Consider the following 18,641-nt stretch of genomic DNA (forward strand, 5'->3'; position numbering starts at 1 on the left):
GTGATATCATTATATTTAGCAAGGTAAAATCACTCCGGAAAACAATAAATCGCTACAAGAAAATTTCTTAGGTACTGATTATCAGATATATTAGGAAAAACTAAATACATAGCCGTACTGAGCTAAACAATATACAAACATTACTTCGTTCCTCATATGCGCAGTTTTATTGTTAATGATGGGTAAAAAAAAAAAAAAAAAAAAAAGGTTCCAGGAGAGTCGAGGGGGAACTGTTGTCTCTGCAGTGTTGAGATTAAGTGGATTTTTATTATCCTATTAGTCATTTTTTTTTTCTATCAGCCGTGACTACAAGGATAAAAATTAGTGCTCTCTCCTTTCACTGATCCACCTGGTGAACTAGCTTACACCTTTTCTATCCTTAATGACCTAGAGCAGCTTGTACAGCACCCTACCCGTATCCCTGACCGCCTCGGAGAGAGCTCCAACATACTTGACCTCTTCCTTACTACTAATCCTTCTGCTTACACTGTTAATCTTTTCTCTCCTTTGGGCTCCTCTGATCACAACCTTATCACTTTAACCTGTCTTATCGCTCCGGTATGGCCTGTGGACCCTCCAAAGACACGACGTCTGTGGCATTTTGGAGCTGCGGATTGGGAGGCCCTCAGGCAGTACTTCTTTGATTTCCATGGAATGAATATTGCTTCCATGACGGGGAGCCATCTGGGTGTGCCTTGCTCATTACGAAGGTTATTCTCTCGGGCATGGAAGCATACATTCCTTTCTCATATCCTTTGACTAACGCAAGAAAGCCTTGGTTTAATCACGCTTGTTCTAATGCTGTCCGCAACAAGGAGAGGGCCTATAAAAGGTACCTGAACCAACCCACCCCTGAATCACATCTTTTATACGTTTCTGCCCGGAATCGTGCTCTGTTCTTCCCTCTGCTAAAAATAATTTTATCCTTACTAAATGCTCTTAACTCTCCAACTCTAATTCTTCCCGCTCCTTCTGGCACCTTGCCAAAAACCTTTCAAACAACTTTACCTCATCATCCTTCCCTCCTCTTTTCTAATCTGATGGCTCTGTAGCTATTTCTTCTACTGATAAGGCAGGTAGAGGATTCTGAAAGTGTCTGGGTTACGAGAAAATCTGCGAGAACTTTTGCTATGTGCATACGAGGTTTTGATAAGTGGTATTCTGAAGAGTGTTGTACGACAATCAACACCAACACCAGGTTGAGCCAGGGCAAGTGCTGGCCAATCAAGGAGCGGAAGGTTTCTCTATTTAAACCTGAATAACCAATCACAGTACACCGGAGTATGACGTCATAGTGGTAGCAGACGATGTTTCCACACCGCCAGTTATAATTTCCAAGACAGTATTGAAGCAGTGGAAGACCACCAATATATTATGTACAGAAGGGCAGTGAACTTCTCAGAGGAAGAAATAAGTGCGCTGAGTCATAATTTTTTCGACATTGTGTCATGTAGGCTATCGCCATATTTTAGATGAGTTTCTTCTTAACACTGGCTTGTTTAATGGAATTTCTCTGAACATTATATCAATAGGCCATAATCTGTTTGTAGTAAAGGCAATATTGGCCGACAATGCTAGTTTTACCACATATGTCGAAGTAGTATTTGCTCCGTTATGGTATTCTGGCATCGTCTACGACGCTTTTCTGCCACTTGTACTTATTTTTTTGAAAAATCGCAACAGTTGTATGCATATAAGGATTAATTGATGCATGATTTAATTCTCAGGATTTGAGGGATGTTTCAGCTACAACATTTGTAAAAATAGGAGAGTTATAAGGCTTACAATGTACTTAGGGCTGCCTCTCACATGGCGCAACTCTACGAGGAGAATTGACAACGCCGCATAGGGTTTGCGCTCGTTTTCTAGGGCTCCAGAATATGCACTTAAGTGAAAAGTTGCTCTTACGCCCAAAGATGTTGGATTTGCGAGGATTTCTGAGCTTTCAGAATCAGCCCCCAAATCTCTTCGCCCAGACTTTCTCCTCCAATTTCACCTTAGACGATTCCGGTGCCGTTCCTCCATCACTTCCCCCCTCTCACTTCCTCATAGCTGACATTAAAATTTCTTCAGCCGATGTATTTTCTGCCATCACTGGCCTCAATACTAAGAAGACATTTGGGCCTGATGGAGTCCCTCCTGTTGTTCTCAAGAACTGTGCTTCTGTGCTTACACCCTGCCTAGGCAAACTCTTTCGCCTTTGTCTATCAACTCATACCTTTCCTTCTTGCTGGAAGTTTGCTCTTATTCAGCCAGTCCCAAAGAAGGGTGACCACTCCCAACCCTCTATCGTCCAATTGCCTTAACATCCTGTATCTCAAAAGTTTTCGAGTCTACTCAATAGAAAAATTTTAATGCACCTTTCCTATCACAACCTTCTTTCCGATCGTCAGCATGGGTTCCGTCAGGGACGCTCTGCTGGCGATCTTCTCACCTACTTTCAGACTCCTGGTCATCCTCCTTTAGGGACTTGGGCGAAAGCTTTGCCATTGCACTTGACATCTCAAAGGCTTTCGATCGAGTCTGGCATAAATCTTTATTTTCCAAACTGCCCTCTTACGGTTTCTATCCTTCTATCTGTGTCTTCATCTCTAGCTTCCTTTCTGGTCGTTCTATAACCGCTGTTGTAGACGGCCATCTTTGTTCTCCTAGATCTATCAACAGTGGTGTTCCTCAGGGCTCTGTCATATCACCAACTCTCTTCCTTTAATTTATCAATGACCTAAGCTGTACATCTAACCCTATCCACTCATATGCTGATGACTCCACCCTTCAACTTTCCATTCGGTTCCCGCAATGTCCATCTCAGCAGTTCAACAAACAAGGGACGAGGCTATGGCACACATAGTCTGACTTGGTTCGTATCTCTGACTGGGGTAAAAATAATCTGGTGTTTAATGCTTCAAAGACAGTTTTCACACCTATCAACATGACAAAATATTCTACAGGTATACCCACTAATGTTTAATAATATTCAGCTTAATCCTGCATCATCCTTGAACATGCTTGGGGTTTCATTTACTCGGGACTTATCTTGGAAAGATCATATTACATCTTGTAAAATCTGCTTCCAAGAGATTAGGTGTGCTAAGCCGACTCCGTTCCTTCTTTACCCCTGCACAGTTGTTGACTCTATACAGGGGTTTTATCCACCCCTGTGTGGAGTACAACGGTCATGTGTGGGGAAGCTCCCCACACACAGCTCTTCTCAATAGGGTGGAGTCAAAGGCTTTTCATCTCATTAACTCTCCTCTTACTGACTCCCTTCAACCTCTGTCTCTTCGTCTCACTGTTGCATCTTTATCTCTTTTCTATCGCTACTTCAATGGTCACTGCTCCTCTGAACTGTCTGCATACATTCCTCGTCCTCTACGACGGGCGTGTTGCACCCGTCTAGCAGCTCTCATCCCTTTTCTGTCCAACTCTCTAATGCAAGAGTTAACCGTTACTCCTAGTCTTTCATTTATTCAACAGGTCAGCTCTGGAACTGTCTCCCTCTGTCTGTATTTCCTGCTTCCTATGATCTCTAGTCTTTCAAACGCAGTGTGTCCAGGCATCTCGAAATGATCGGATCTATAATTTGGTTCTCTTGTATTTTGTTTTTCTCTTGGAAAGAACAATAACTGAGGGCTCATGGCCTTTGGTTCCTTCTTCCTCGCATAAAAAAAAAAAAAAAAGTTACGTCTGATAGCATCCGCTTTGGGGGTAGTTCAAAAGTATTTTACTGGAGTGATGGCAGCATAAACTCATTTTGGTGCGAAATCGCTAAATATGCATCATCCACAAATGTACTCAAAACTGACTGCGAAACACACCAAATTATTTCCAAAACTCGGAAGTCATATGAGGGTGAAAAAATCACATGTGGTAAACATCATAAAATAGATTGACACGAAAAGAGAGCTGGCATCTGAGAGTTTCAGAACAATAAGTTCCAATTGATGTGAGGGTCACCGAAACAAGCGAAAAATTTCGAAAATGAGGATTCTTTTTTATATGCAGTAGAAGCACTTTAAAATTACATCCAGCCTCCTGGTTGTTAAAAAAAAAAAAAGTTCGCACATTGTGAAGGTTCGTGTTACACCATAAGCCACATTTCTTTAGGTAAAATCTCTCAAAACTGTCATACCTAGTGAGAAGGAATATTGACTTTCTTTTGACTCACTTTAAAATTTGAGAGTATAAACGCTATCGCAATATCGATAATATAATAAATTACCATTCATAACTTTATCTTTATCTTCGTAGACATATAGTGCATGAGAACTAGAGAAAATGGAAGTTGAAAGAACAATGAATCAACTGTATTAATGTCGTCTGGCTACTGCTTGAATTATTACGTTATTAAGAGGGTCGTTTGTGACTTTTTTCATTTGTAGTGGTACATCAGATAATTTTTTTTTTTTTTTTTTAGGTAAAAGTATCCGCTTTAGGAATAATTCAAAACTATTATACCTGACTGACACGAAAAACCGCATAATTGATGGCCAAAACACTAAATATGCACCAAATATCCACAAATGTACTCTAAAATTAGCTGGGAAACACTAGGCTACCAATCGAATTTGAAATTTAGAAAACTTTTCTGAGGGTGAGACAACCCCGATTCGGAAAAAGAGAGTCAGTAACAAGGTTCAATGAGGTAGTACGTAAGATAAAATCGATTCACAGGTACGAAAGGTTGATATTTCGGTGTTTTCAGCCCAAAGAGTTTCATTTGATTAGACATGAAAACAACTTGGAAATCTAGAACTAAAACAGATATTATTTTTATCTGTATAACTAGGGCTAAATATGTAACTTCAACACATGTACTCAAAACTGGTTGGGAAACACCCCCAATTATTTGTTTCTCAGAAAACATTTCTGTGTGAATAAACCATATTTAGAAAACATATAAGATATCGATTAACCCGTAAAGACAGCTGGACTGGTTGGGAAACACCCCCAATTATTTGTTTAACTCAGAAAATATTTCTGTGTGAATAAACCATATTTAGAAAACATATAAGATATCGATTAACCCGTAAAGACAGCTGGCATCTGATGTGTTTAAGAACAATAAGTATGGATTGATATGAGTCACCGAAACAAATGAGGAACTTCGAATATATATTTTTTTTAATCTGCAGTAGAAACACATTAAAATTACATCGAGCCACCTGACTGAACGTAAATATATATATATATATATATATATATATATATATATATATATATATATATATATATATATATATATATATATATATATATATATATATATATATGCGCATTATAGAGGTCCGTGTTACACCATAATCCACATTTGGTAAAATTTCTCAAAAATGTGATACTTGTTGAGAAGGAATATTGATGAGCTTTTGACTCTCACTTAAAAATTTGTACGTGAATGTATAAACACTATCGGAATACCAAGATACCATTTGTAACTTTACTCATCTCCGTAGACATATAGTGCATGACAGCTACAAAAAATGGAGGTTGAAAGAACACTGAATGAATTGTATTAATGTCGTCTGGCAATTACTCGAACTTTTTACGTTATTGTAAGGGTCATTTGTGACTTTTCATTTGCTGTGGTAACTTCAGATTAAAAAAAAAAAAAAGTTTTTGTTTAGGTAAAAGCATCCGCTTTAGGAATAATTCAAAATTGTTGTACTTGACTGATACTTAAAAAAAAAAAAAAAAAAAAAAAAAAAGCATAATTGAGGAAGAAAGCACTACATAATTATGGAACTTACACAAATGAACTCTAAATTAGCTGGGAAACATTCCCAAATGTATGGGAAATTCAGAAAACTTTTCTGAAGGTCTTGGAAAAAGAAAGTTTGTAACAAGGATAAATGAGGCAGCATGGATGAAATCGGTTCACAGGTAAGGAAGGTTGACATAAGAGGGGTCTAAGGCCAAAGAGTTTTGTTTGATTGGAGACGTGAAAACGACTTAGAAATTTGGAAGTAAAACGGACATTACTTTTATCTGTGTAACTAGGGCTATAAGTGGCAATTTGGGCCTCCTGATCAGTTATAAAAAATGAAATATTTAACATTATGACGGTTCGAGTGATATTATCAATATATACCAAGGTAAAATCACTCCGAAAAGCCATAAATCAATTGCAAGAAAATTGTTTAGGTAACGATATATTGTTTGGAAAAACTAAATACGTATCGGTACTGAGATGTACAATTTATAAACGTTACTTGGTTCCTCATATATGCAATTCATGGGTCTAAATGAAATTAGGTTGCCAGAGAGTCGACCTGAACTGTTGTGTCTGACGTGTTGAGATAAACTGGATTATTAATTTTAGATGAGTCTATTGGCCTTTTTTTTTTTTTTTTTTTTTTTAATTAATCCTAGTTGTGACTTCAGGGTTAAAGAATAGTGCCAGTTGCGAGCTATTTACGGCTGATAGCATCCACTTTGGCGATAGTTCAAAACTATTTTATTGAAGTGATGGCTGTATAAACGTATTTTGGAGGAAAATCGATAAATATGCAACTCCAACAAATGAACTAAAAATTTATTGCTGACACCAAATTGTTCCCAAAACTCGGAAGACATTTCTGAGGGAGGTGGGGGCGCTCACCATCCATTCACTCAATGTAGTGCTGCTCTCGGGTGTCTGCCCTGTCCTCTCCATCCTTCTTTCCTTCCAATTTCTTCCGTCTTTCATTCCTTCATTCTTTCCTCTTCTGCCTATGGGTGACTCTGCACTGAGTGACACGCCAAATGGTTTCCTGTACACCAGGAAACCATTTACTAGGCTGGGTGGTAACCATATAACCAAATTTTGGCGCCTGGTGGTTTAGTGGGTAATTATTGTGCTCCAATCGGATTGAGCCGGTGAAGGTTTATATCCAGGGGATGGTTGAGGTTTATAGCTCACGTAATACCACTCAGGGATGAGTGAGATTGGTCACTCTCATCTTAAATGTTAGGACCGACTGCCTAGCCCCGGGCTCCTACGCTTCTCATGGGGCAACGTAGGATTGGATGATGGATGGATGGATGGATAGAAAAAATCACGATTACGAAACATATAACAAGAAATCGAATGACATTTAAGCCAAAGCTGGCATCTGATGTGTTTAAGAACAATAGGTTTGAAATGATGTCGAGGCCACGGAAACAAGCGAAAAATTTTGATTATTCTTTTTTATCTGCAGCAGAAAGCACTTTAAGATTACATCGAGCCTCGTGACAATGTATAAAAAATAATATTATGAAGGCTCGGGTTACACCATAAGCCACATTTCCTTTGGTAAGTGCACACAAACTGTGATACCTCGAGGAAAATTATTGACGTGCTTTTCACTCTCACCTGAAAACTTATCGAGATATCTAAATAATTACCATTTATAACTTTACTCATCACCTCCGTAGACATATAATGCATGACGGTTACAAAAAATGCAGGTTAAAGAAACACTGAGTGAACTGTTTTGCTGTTGTTTGGGTTGTTTGGATTTTTACGCTAGGAAGAGGGTCATTTGTGATTTTTTTCATTTATAGTGGTTATTTCAGTAAAAAAAAAATGGAAGTTGTTTTATTACAGTAAAATCATCTTCTTTAGGAGTAATTTAACAATATTATACCTGAGTGATCCTGAAAACCGCATAAAAACACTAAATATCCAACTTCCTCAAATATACTATAAATTTGCTGGGAAACACTCCCAAATGTATTTAAAATACCTAAGAAAACATTTCTGAGGGTGAGAAAAATATGCCAAGGAAGAAAAAATCAGTAACAAGGCTAAATGAGGTAATACGAAGGCTGAAACTGATTCACAGAAAAAGAAGCTGGATTTTGAAGGGTTTAAGCCCAGTTTCGTCTGGTTAGAGACCTGAAAACAACTTGGAAATTTCTAGATAGAACGGACATTATTTTTGTCTGTATAACTATGGATTTAAATTGGCATTATGGGCTCTCATCAAATTAAAAAAAAAAAAATGGAATATTTCCCAGTATGCCTGTTCGTGTAATGTTATTTATATTTACCAAGGTAAAATCACTCCGAAAGACAATAAATCGTTTTTAGAAAAATAGTTTAGGTATTGATTATAAGACATATATTAGGAGAAAGTAAGTACAAAGACATACTGGACACACAATTTAAAACATTACTTGGTTCCTCATATAGGCAGTTTTATTGTTCATGAGTCTAAAAAAGTAGGTTGCATAAGCGTTGACCTGAACTATTGTCTGTCGTGTTGTGATTAACTTGATTTTTAATTTTCAATGAGTCTATTGTCTTTTTTTTTTTTTAATTCATTTTACCCGTGACTTCAAGGATGGAAAGTAATGCCAAATGTAAACTAGTTACGGGTGGTAGCATCCACTTTGAGGGTAGTTCAAAAATATTTTGCTGGAGTGATGGCTGTATAAACTTATTCTGGGGCGAAAATGTTAAATATGCAACTTCAACAAATGCACCCAAAACTAGTTGGTAGACACTTCTAGTTATTTCCTTAACTCAGAGGACACTTCTGAAGGTGCGAAAGTCACATTCACGAAATATATTTCAAGAAATCGATTGACACGTAAAGAGTCCTGGCATCTGAGGTGTTTAGGAACAATAAGTTTGAATTGATGTGTGGGTCATTGAAACAAGCGAGAAACGTCGAATATTGTTTTTATGTGCAGTTGATGTACTATAATATATATATATATATATATATATATTAGCACATTGAAAGTTTGTTTTACCATAAGCCACATTTCCTTAGGTAAAATCTCTCAAAACTCTGATACCTTTAATGAAGGAAGACTGATGAGCTTTTAAGTCTCATCTAAACATTTTTACGAAACTGTCGCAATAACGAGATATATATTTAATTACCATTTTTATCTCTATTTCTCACAGCCGTAGACATGGAGTGCATGACACTTACAAAAATTCTGACTAAAGGAACATTGAATGAACTGTATTACTGTCGTCTGGAGATTGTTTGGATTTTTACGTTAAGAATAGGATCATTTGTGACTTTTTTCATTTGTAGTGGTAACGAGATGAAAGAAAAAAAGGTCATGTTTTGGTACCGTAAAATCATCCGCTTTAGGAATAATTCGAAACTATTATACTTGAGTTGTCCTAAAAACTCCATAATTCGTTGCAAAAACTCTAAATATTGAAATTCATCGTGGGAAACACTCTAAATTCTATGTAAAACTTAGGAAACATTTCAGGGAATGAGAAAATTCAGTCTCGGAAAAGAAAATCAGTACCATGCCTAAATGAGGTAATACGTAGGATGAAATCGATTCACAGGTAAAGAAGGCTGGAATTTGAGGGGTTTAGGCGGAAGGGGTTTCTTTTGATTAGCGACGTGAAAATAACTTAGATATCTGTAGATAAAACGGATATTATTTTGATCTGCATGACTAGGGCTTTAAAGTGGTATTTCTAGCCTCCTGATCAAATATAAGAAATGGAATACTTTCGCAGTATGACGGTTCCTGTGATATTATTACCAATATTATGGAAGGTAAAATCTCTTGGATTTTTTTTTTTTTTTTTTTTTTTGTCCGACTCTGGGTATAGGCTTCACAGCCTGCTCCCAAGGCCCGGTAGTCCTCCTATATACCATACACCTCTACATGTCACCACGTCGGCGCTAACACCCACCGTCCATATTGAATACATGATAGGGCTGTCTCATACAGGACTGGTGTATTGGTATTAGCGGGGATATTTTTACATGTCGGCGGGTCTTCTGGTGAAACATTAAAGTCTGATTTTAAGAAATTCAAATCCTTAAACTGTTCCCTTCCCCTACCGGGATTTGAACCGATCTGATTATCAGATATACATTATTAGGAAAAACTAAATACACAGCCTTATTGAGATTTACAATTTATAAACATTACTTCGTCCCTCATATGCGCAGTTTTATTGTTCATGATTCTTAAAAAATCAGGTTGCAGGAGCGTCGCCCTGAACTTCTGTGTCTGCCGTGTTGAGATTAACTGGATATTTATTTTTCAATGATCCAATTCCCTTTTTTTTTTTTTCATCTTCAAAGTGACTTTAAGGATAAAAAGTAATGGCAACTGTGAACTAGTTACGGCTGATATCATCCGCTTTGGGGTGGTTCAAAACTGTTTTAAAGGAGTGATGGCTATATCAACTCATTTTGGGGCGAAATCACTAAATAAGCAACTTCCTCAAATCTACTCAAAATGATTGCGAAACACACCAAATTATTTCCAAAAATCAGAATATCTGAGGGTGAGAAAATCACATTTAGGAAGCATAACAAGTAATCGATTGACACGTAAGAAGAGCTGGCATCTGAAAGTTTAAATACAATAAGATTCAACTGATGGAATCAACGAAACAAGCGAGAATTTTTGCATGAGCATTCCTTTTTATCTGCAGAAAAATTACATCGAGGGTCCTGATTGAAAATAAGAAGAAAAAAAGAATACCTGCACATTACGAAGGTTCGTGTTGCACTATAAATCACACTTCCTTAGGTAAAATCTCTTTAAAACTGTGATATCTTGTGAAAAAAAAATATTGACTAATATTGACACATCTAAAAATTTCTATGAAAAAGTATAAACATTATAGCAATTCCAAGACATTATTAATTACCATTTATGACTCTTTTCTCATCTCAGAAGACATGTAGTGCGTGATAGCTAAAAAATAAAATGCAAGTTAGAGGAACAATCAATGTACTGTATTCATGTCGTCTGGAGATTATTTGAATTTTTACGTTAAGAGGATCATTTCTGACTTTTTCATTTGTAGTTATATTTTTTTTTTTGTTACGGTAAAAGCATCCTCTTTAGGAATAATTCATAACTATTATACTTGGGTGATGCTAAACACCACATAACTGAGGACAAAGACACTAAATATGTGACTTCCAAATATGTACTCTAAATTAGCTTGGAAACACTTCCAATTGCATGTAAAATTCAGAAAATATTTCTGAGTGTGAGATTTCGTCTGGAAAAAATAAAAATCAGTAACAAGGCTAAATGAGGTAATACGTAGGATGAAATCGATTCATAGGTTAAGATGGCTCTCATTTTAGGGTCTAAGCCCAAAGAGTTTCGTTTGATTAGAGACGTGAAAAGAACTTGGAAATTTTGAGATGATTATTTTTATCTGTATAACTATTGCTTTAAAGTGGCATCTCGAGCCTCCTGATAATATATATATATATATTCGCATTTTGAAGTTCGTGTGATATCATTATCTATATTTACTAAAGTAAAATGACTCCAAACAACCGTAAACCTCTTACAAGAAAATTGTTTAGGTACTCATTATCGGATATATATTACTAGGAATAACTAAATATATAGCATTACTGAGATATGCAATTTATAATCATCACTTGGTTCCTCATACACGCAGTTGTATTGTTCATGATTTGTCTAAAAAAAAAATGTTGCAGGAGCTTCGACCTGAACTGTTGTGTCTTCCGTGTTTAGATTAACTATTTTTATTTTCTGATGAGTCAAATCCCTTATATATATATATATATATATATATATATATATATATATATATATATATATATATATATAAGTTTTGATTGATCTTGAAGTCATCTAAACAAGAGAGAAACTTCGATTATTCTTTTTTATCTTCAGTAAAAGCACTTTCTCCTGATTGAATGTAATAAAAAATAATATTTGCACAACGTGAATGTTCGTGATACACCGTAAGCCACATATCCCTAGGTAAAAAATCTTAAACTGTGATACCTCGAGAGAAGGAATATTGATGAGCTTTTGACTCTCACCTAAAACTTTATACGAGAAAGTATTAACACTATCCGAATACAGAGATATGTAATTAATTATCATTTATAACTATTTCTCATCTCAGACATATATTTCATGACAGCTACAAAAAATGCAGGTTGAAGGAACATTGAATGAACTGCATTAGTCATCTGGAGATTGTTTGGATTTTTACGGTAGAAAAAGTGTTTTGTGACACTCTTTTTTTTAGTTGTAGAGGTAACCGGTCTACCAGAAGACCAGCTGACATGTCGTAAAAATACCCTCGCTAATACCAATACACTAGTCATGTATGAGACAGCCCTGGCATGCATTCAATATGCGGTGACATTTAGAGGTGCATGATATGTAGGAGGACAACTGGGCCTTGGGAGCAGGCTGTGAAGCCAATGCCCAGAGTCGAGCACATTAAAAAGAAAAAAAAAAAAAGTTTCGTTACGGTAAAATCATCCGCTTTAGGAATTATTCAAAATTATTATACTTGAGTGATCCTAAAATTAACAACAGTCATTGCGAAACCACTAAATATACAAATTCAACAAGTGTACTCGAAATTAGCTGGGAAACACTCGAAACTGTATGTAAAATTCAGAAAACTTTTGAGAGGTTGAGAATATTCCGTCTCGGAAAGAAAATCAGTAATAAGGCTTAATGAGGTAATACGAATAATGAAATCGATTCTTATGTAAAAAAAGACTGGAATTTGAGGGGTTTGGCCCAAAGTGTTTCGTTTAGACAAAAACAACTTGGAAATTTAGAGATAAAACGGATCTTATTTTTACCTGAATAAGTAGGACTTTGAAGTGGCATTTCCGGCCTCCTGATCATACATAAGAAATGGAACACTTTCGCAGTATGACCGTTCCTATGATATCATTACCAGTATTTTAGAAGGTAAAATCACTCCGAAAAGCAATAAATTGCTTTAGGTATTGATTATCAGACATACTATTAGGAAAAACCAAATACACATCTGTACTGAGATATACTATTTATAAACATCTCTTCGTTCCAGTTTTATTGTTCATGGTTGGTCTAAAAAAAAAATCAGGTTGCAGGAGCGTCGACCTAAACTGGATTTATATTTTCCAGTGAGTCAATTGGCTTTTTTTTTCTTTCATCTTAGAATTGACTTTAAGGGTAAAATGTAGTGCCAACTGTGAACTAGTCACGGCTGATAGCATCCGGTTTGGGGGTAGTTCAAAGCTGTTTTAGTGGAATGATGGCTGTATAATCGTATTTTTGGACGAAATCACTAGATATGCAACTTCCACAGATGTATTCAAAACTGATTGCAAAACATCAAATTATTCCCAATACTCAGAAGACATGCCTGAGGGTGGGCAAATCACATTTAAGAAACATAAGAAATCGATTGACACGTAAAAAGAGCTGGAGGTTTAAGGACAAGAAGTTCAATTGATGTTCGGGTCACTGAAACAAGCTAGAAATATCGAATGGGTATTACCTTTATCTGAAATAGAAGCATTTTAAATTTACTTCAAGACTCCTGACTGAATATATATATATATATATATATATATATATATATATATATATATATATATATATATATATATATATATATATATATATATATATGCACATTATAAAGGTTCGTGTTACACCATAAGCCTCATTTCCTTAGGTAAAATCTCTTTAAAACTGATACCTCGTTTTAACTCACACCGAAAAATTTCTATTGAGATATATTATTAATAATCATTTATAACTCTTTCTCATCTCCGTAGACATTTAGTGCACGATACCTACAAAACAATGCATGTTAGAGGAACACTGAGTCGTCTGGAGATTGGATGTTTACGTTATTAGAAAGGTCATTTGAGACTTTTCATTGTTATTGTTGACCAGATAAAATAGTTTTTTTTTGGGGGGGCTTTGTTTTGTTAAAGTATCCTCTTTAGGAACTATCATACCTGAGTGATCCTAAAAACTGCATAATTGAGGGCAAAAACACTAAATATGTGACTTCCACAAATGTACTCCAAATTAGCTGGGAAACATCCCTATTGCATGTAAAATTCAGAAAACATTCCTGAGTGTGAGAAAAGTCCGTCTCGGAAAAAAAAAAGATCGGCAACAAGACTAAATGAGGTAATAAGTAGGATGAAATCGATTCACAGGTTAATAAGGCTCTCATTTGAGGGATCTAAGCCCAGAGAGTTTCGTTTGATTAGAGACTTGAAGACAACTTGGAAATTTTGGTAACTGTCTTTATTTTTATCTGTATAACTAGGGCTTTAAAGTGGCATCTCGAAATACAAAAAAAATGAATATTCTCTCAGTGTGACGGTTCGCGTGATATCATTATCCAGATTTACTACAGTAAAATCACTCAGAAAAGTAATAAACCTCTTGAAAGGAAATTGTTTAGGTAATCAGTATGAGATAAAAAAAAAAAAAAAAAAAACTAAATACACCCTGTGTACAGAGGGTGGATAGGATACGAAATAATGTGATTCGTGAAAGATATGGAGCGAGGAAGTCGGTAGACACCAGAATCATAGAAAGTGTACTGCGAGAATGTGGAGAGAATGGATAACAACAGCATGATGAAAAATGTATATCTGAGCGAATCTGAAGGAGGGAGGAAGCGAGGTCGGCCAAGGAGAAGGTAGAGAGATATGGTGGATGACTGTGTGCGAAAGAGAGGTTTAATAGTCAGTGAGGCTAGGGAACTGACAAGAGATCGATCTGACTGAATGAATGTTGTGAGAAGTGCATGATCAAGGATTTGGCACCCCTTTTTAACGTGACAGCGTCCGGAGTGACTCAGTCGGATACTTTTATGTGAAGCTTCAGAAGGTGGTGAATGTTTTTGCCGTATCGGATAGAGCCAGGATTCCGGGGGCTTCAATGATGAATGAATGGAAGCGTGGCCCCATTGGACTGGGCAAATTTGGGCTGTCTGGACATTGATACTCCTAATCCTGCCCTAGGGTGGGAAATGAAGTCCGGATGATGATGAAATACATAGCCGAAATGAGATATGCAATTTATAAACATTACTGTACTTGGTTTCTCATGTACAGTTTTATTGTTCATGATTGGTCTAAAAAAAAAAAAAAACAGGTTGCAAGTGCATATACTTGAACTGTTGTGTCTGCCGGGTTGAGATTAACTGGATTTTTATCTTCCTTTGAGTCAGTTGGCATTTTTTTTTTTTCATAATAGCCGTGACTTTAAGGATAAAAGTGGTGCCAATTGATAACTAGTTACGGCTGATAGCATCCACTCTGGGGGTAGTTCAAAGCTATTTTACTGAAGTGATGGCTATTGAAACGTATTTTTCGGCTATATCGCAAAATAAGCAACTTCAACAAATGTACTCAAAATTTTTGGGGAAATCTCTCAAATTATTTCCTGAACTCAGAAAACATTTCTGAGGGTGAGGAAATCACATTAGGAAAAGTATAAGAAGGTATCTATTGACACGTAATGAGAGCCGGCATCTGAGGTGTTTAAGAACAATAAGACTGAAATGACATTGAATTCACGGAAACAAGCCAGAAACGTCGATTATTCATCATCTGCAGAGAAATTACTTTGAAATTACATCGAGCCTCCTGGTTGAATGTCTCTCTATATTCCTAGGCTGCTTCCCCCAAGGAAAGGGAGGGAGCCGAGACAGGAGGACACACTCCCCATTTACTCATCCATTCAAACACATTCATTTGCATTTTAGCCCCAAAGGAGAGAACAGACAGATCCTCACCTCACCACACCGCACGAGGGTCAACTGCGCAATGCAATCAGTGACATCCGCAGCAAGGCCCGACAGCAGAACTGGTTTACCCTTGCCACATCATAACAGACCCATCCCCTTACCAGCACCTGACCTGACTAGCTGATCAGACCAAATGCGGGAGCATATCCCCTCAGGGCTGCGTCATCACTTATTCATTCACAATTTCTCTCCATTTATTTGTCATGCACAGCCACTCTTCCTTGCTCAACAGACATCCCTCTCGCATCCAGCGCTCTCTTCACACTGTGCATCCATCCTATTCGTGGTCTTCCTCTCAGCCTTACACCTCTCACATCAGATCTAGTTATCTTTTTCACCAATCGCTCATTATCTATTCTCTCCATATGCCCAAACCATCGCAACACCCTCTGTTCAACTCTACCAGCCATCTCCCGAACAACTCCTTCGCACTTCATCATTTCGCACTCGATCCATACGCGTCACTCCACACATACTCCTCAGACACCTCATCTCCATTATATTCAAACTTATGTTGAAAAGAAAAAATAAATATTTACACATTCTGAAGGTGATGTTGCACCATAGGCCATATTTTCTTTGGGTAAAATCTCATAAAACTGTGATACCTCGTGAGAAGGAATATTGATGAGCTTTTGATTCTCACCAAAATTTATACGAGAAAATATAAACACTATCTCAGTACAGAGATATATGATTAATTACGATTTATAACTTTATTCCTCATCTCCGAAGACATATTGTATAGTGCACGACAGCTACGAAAAATGCAGGTTGAAGGAACACTGAATGAACTGTATTACTGTCACCTGGATATTTTTTGGATTTTCACATTAGGAAAAAGGTCATTTATTACCTTTTTTTCATTTCTAGTGGTAGCTTCAGATAAAAACTAATCACTTTGTTTTGTTATGGTAAAATCATCCGCTTTAGGAATTACCCAAAACCGCATAATCCAAAACACTAAATATGTAAATTCAACTAATGTACCCTAAATAAGCTGGGAAACACTCGAAACTGTATGTAAAACTCAGAAAACATTTGAAAGGGTAATAGAATTCCGTCTCGGAAAACAATATCAGTAACATGGCTAAATGAGGTAACACGTAGGATGAAATCGATTCACAGGTAAAGAAGACTGACATTTAAGGGGGTTTAGGCCCAAAGAGTTTCTTTTCATTAATGAGGTGAAAACAACTTGGTATAACAAAGGCAAAAGTGGCTCCTTCTGGCACCTTGCCAAAAACCTTTCTAACAACTTTATCTCATCATCCTTCCCTCCTCTTTTCTATTCTGATGGCTCTGTAGCTATTTCTTCTACTGATAAAGCAGATTTCTTCGCTCAGACTCTCTCCTCCAATTCCACCTTAGACGGTTCCGGTTTTGTTCCTCCATCAGTTCCCCCCTCTGACTTCCTCAAGACTGACATTAAAATTTTTTCAGCTGATGTATTTTCTGCCATCACTGGCCTCAATACTAACAAGGCATACGGACCTGATGGAGTCCCTTCTGTTGTCCTCAAGAACTGTGCTTCTGTGCTAACACCCTGCCTAAGTAAACTCTTTTGTCTTTGTCTTTCAACTTGTACTTTTTCTTCTTGCTGGAAGTTTGCTCTCATTCAGCCAGTCCCAAAGTAGGGTGACCATTCCCAACCCTCTAACAATCGTCCAATTACTTTAACATCCTCTGTCTCAAAAGTTATCGAGTCGATTCTCAATAGAATAATTTTAAAGCATCTCAACCTTCTTTCTGATCGTCAGTATGGGTTCCGTCAGGAACGCTCCACTGGTGATCTTCTCACCTACCTTTCAAACTCCTGGGGGACTATGGGGAAAGCTTGGGTATTGCACTTGACATCTCAAAGGTTTTCGATCGAGTCTGGCTTAAATCCTTAATTTCCAAACTGCTCTCTTACGGTTTCTATCCTTCTTTCTGTGCCTTCATCTCTAGCTTCCTTTCTGGTCGTTCTATAGCTGCTGTTATTGAAGGCCATCGTTGTTCTCCTAGATCTATCAACAGTGGTGTTCCTCAGGGCTCTGTCTTATCACCAACTCTCTTTTATTCATTAATGATCATCTAAGCTGTACATCTAATCCTATCCACTCGTATGCTGATGATTCCACCCTTCACCTTTCCATTCGGTTCCCGCAACGTCCATCTCAACAGTTACTTCAACAAACAAGGGATGAGGCTATGGCACCTCCTATTGTCTGACTTGGCTCGTATCTCTGACTGGGGTAAAAATAATTTTGTTTTTAATGCATCAAAGACTCAGTTTTTACACCTATCAACCAGTCAAAATCTTCCACATGAGTAACTACTAATGTTTAAAAATATCCAGCTCAAACCTGCATCATCCTTGAACATGCTTGGGGTTTCATTCACACGGGACTTAACTTGGAAAGATCATATTGCATCTCTTGTCAAATCTGCTTCCAAGAGACTAGGTGTGCTAAGCCGACTCCGTTCCTTCTTTACCCCTGCACAGTTGTTGACTTACACGGGTTTTATTCGCCCCTGTTTAGAGTACAATTCTCATGTGTGGGGAGGCTCCCCACATATAACTCTTCTCAATAGGGTGGAGTCAAAGGCTTTTCGTCTCATCAACTGTCCTCCTCTTACTGGTTCCCTTCAACCTCTGTCTCTTCGCCGCACTGTTGCCTCTTTATCTCTTTTCTATTGCTACTTCAATGGTCACTGCTCCTTTGAACTGTCTGCTTGCATCCCTCCACCTCTGCGTCAGGCGCGTAGCACCCGTCTAGCAACAAACTCTCATCCCTTTTCTGTTCAACTCTCTAATGCAAGAGTTAACCGTTACTCCCAGTCTTTCAACTCTGGAACTGTCTCCCTCTGTCCGTATTTCCTGCTTCCTATGATCTCCAGTCTTTCAAACTCAGTGTGTCCAGGCATCGCGAAGTGAATGGATCTTGAATTTGGCTCTCCTTTGTATTGTTTCTGTTTTTTTCTTGGATGGAGAGTTCATGTGGGCTCAGCTTTTGGTTCCTTCTTCCTTGCATTAAATATATATATATATATATATATATATATATATATATATATATATATATATATATATATACGAAATGGAATACTTTCTCAGTACGACGGTTCGTGTGAT

The sequence above is a fragment of the Coenobita brevimanus genome, chromosome 50, assembly GCF_032717465.1.
Source record: "Coenobita brevimanus isolate Jiangsu-jjx chromosome 50, ASM3271746v2, whole genome shotgun sequence".
In the NCBI taxonomy this organism is placed as follows: Eukaryota; Metazoa; Arthropoda; class Malacostraca; order Decapoda; family Coenobitidae; genus Coenobita; species Coenobita brevimanus.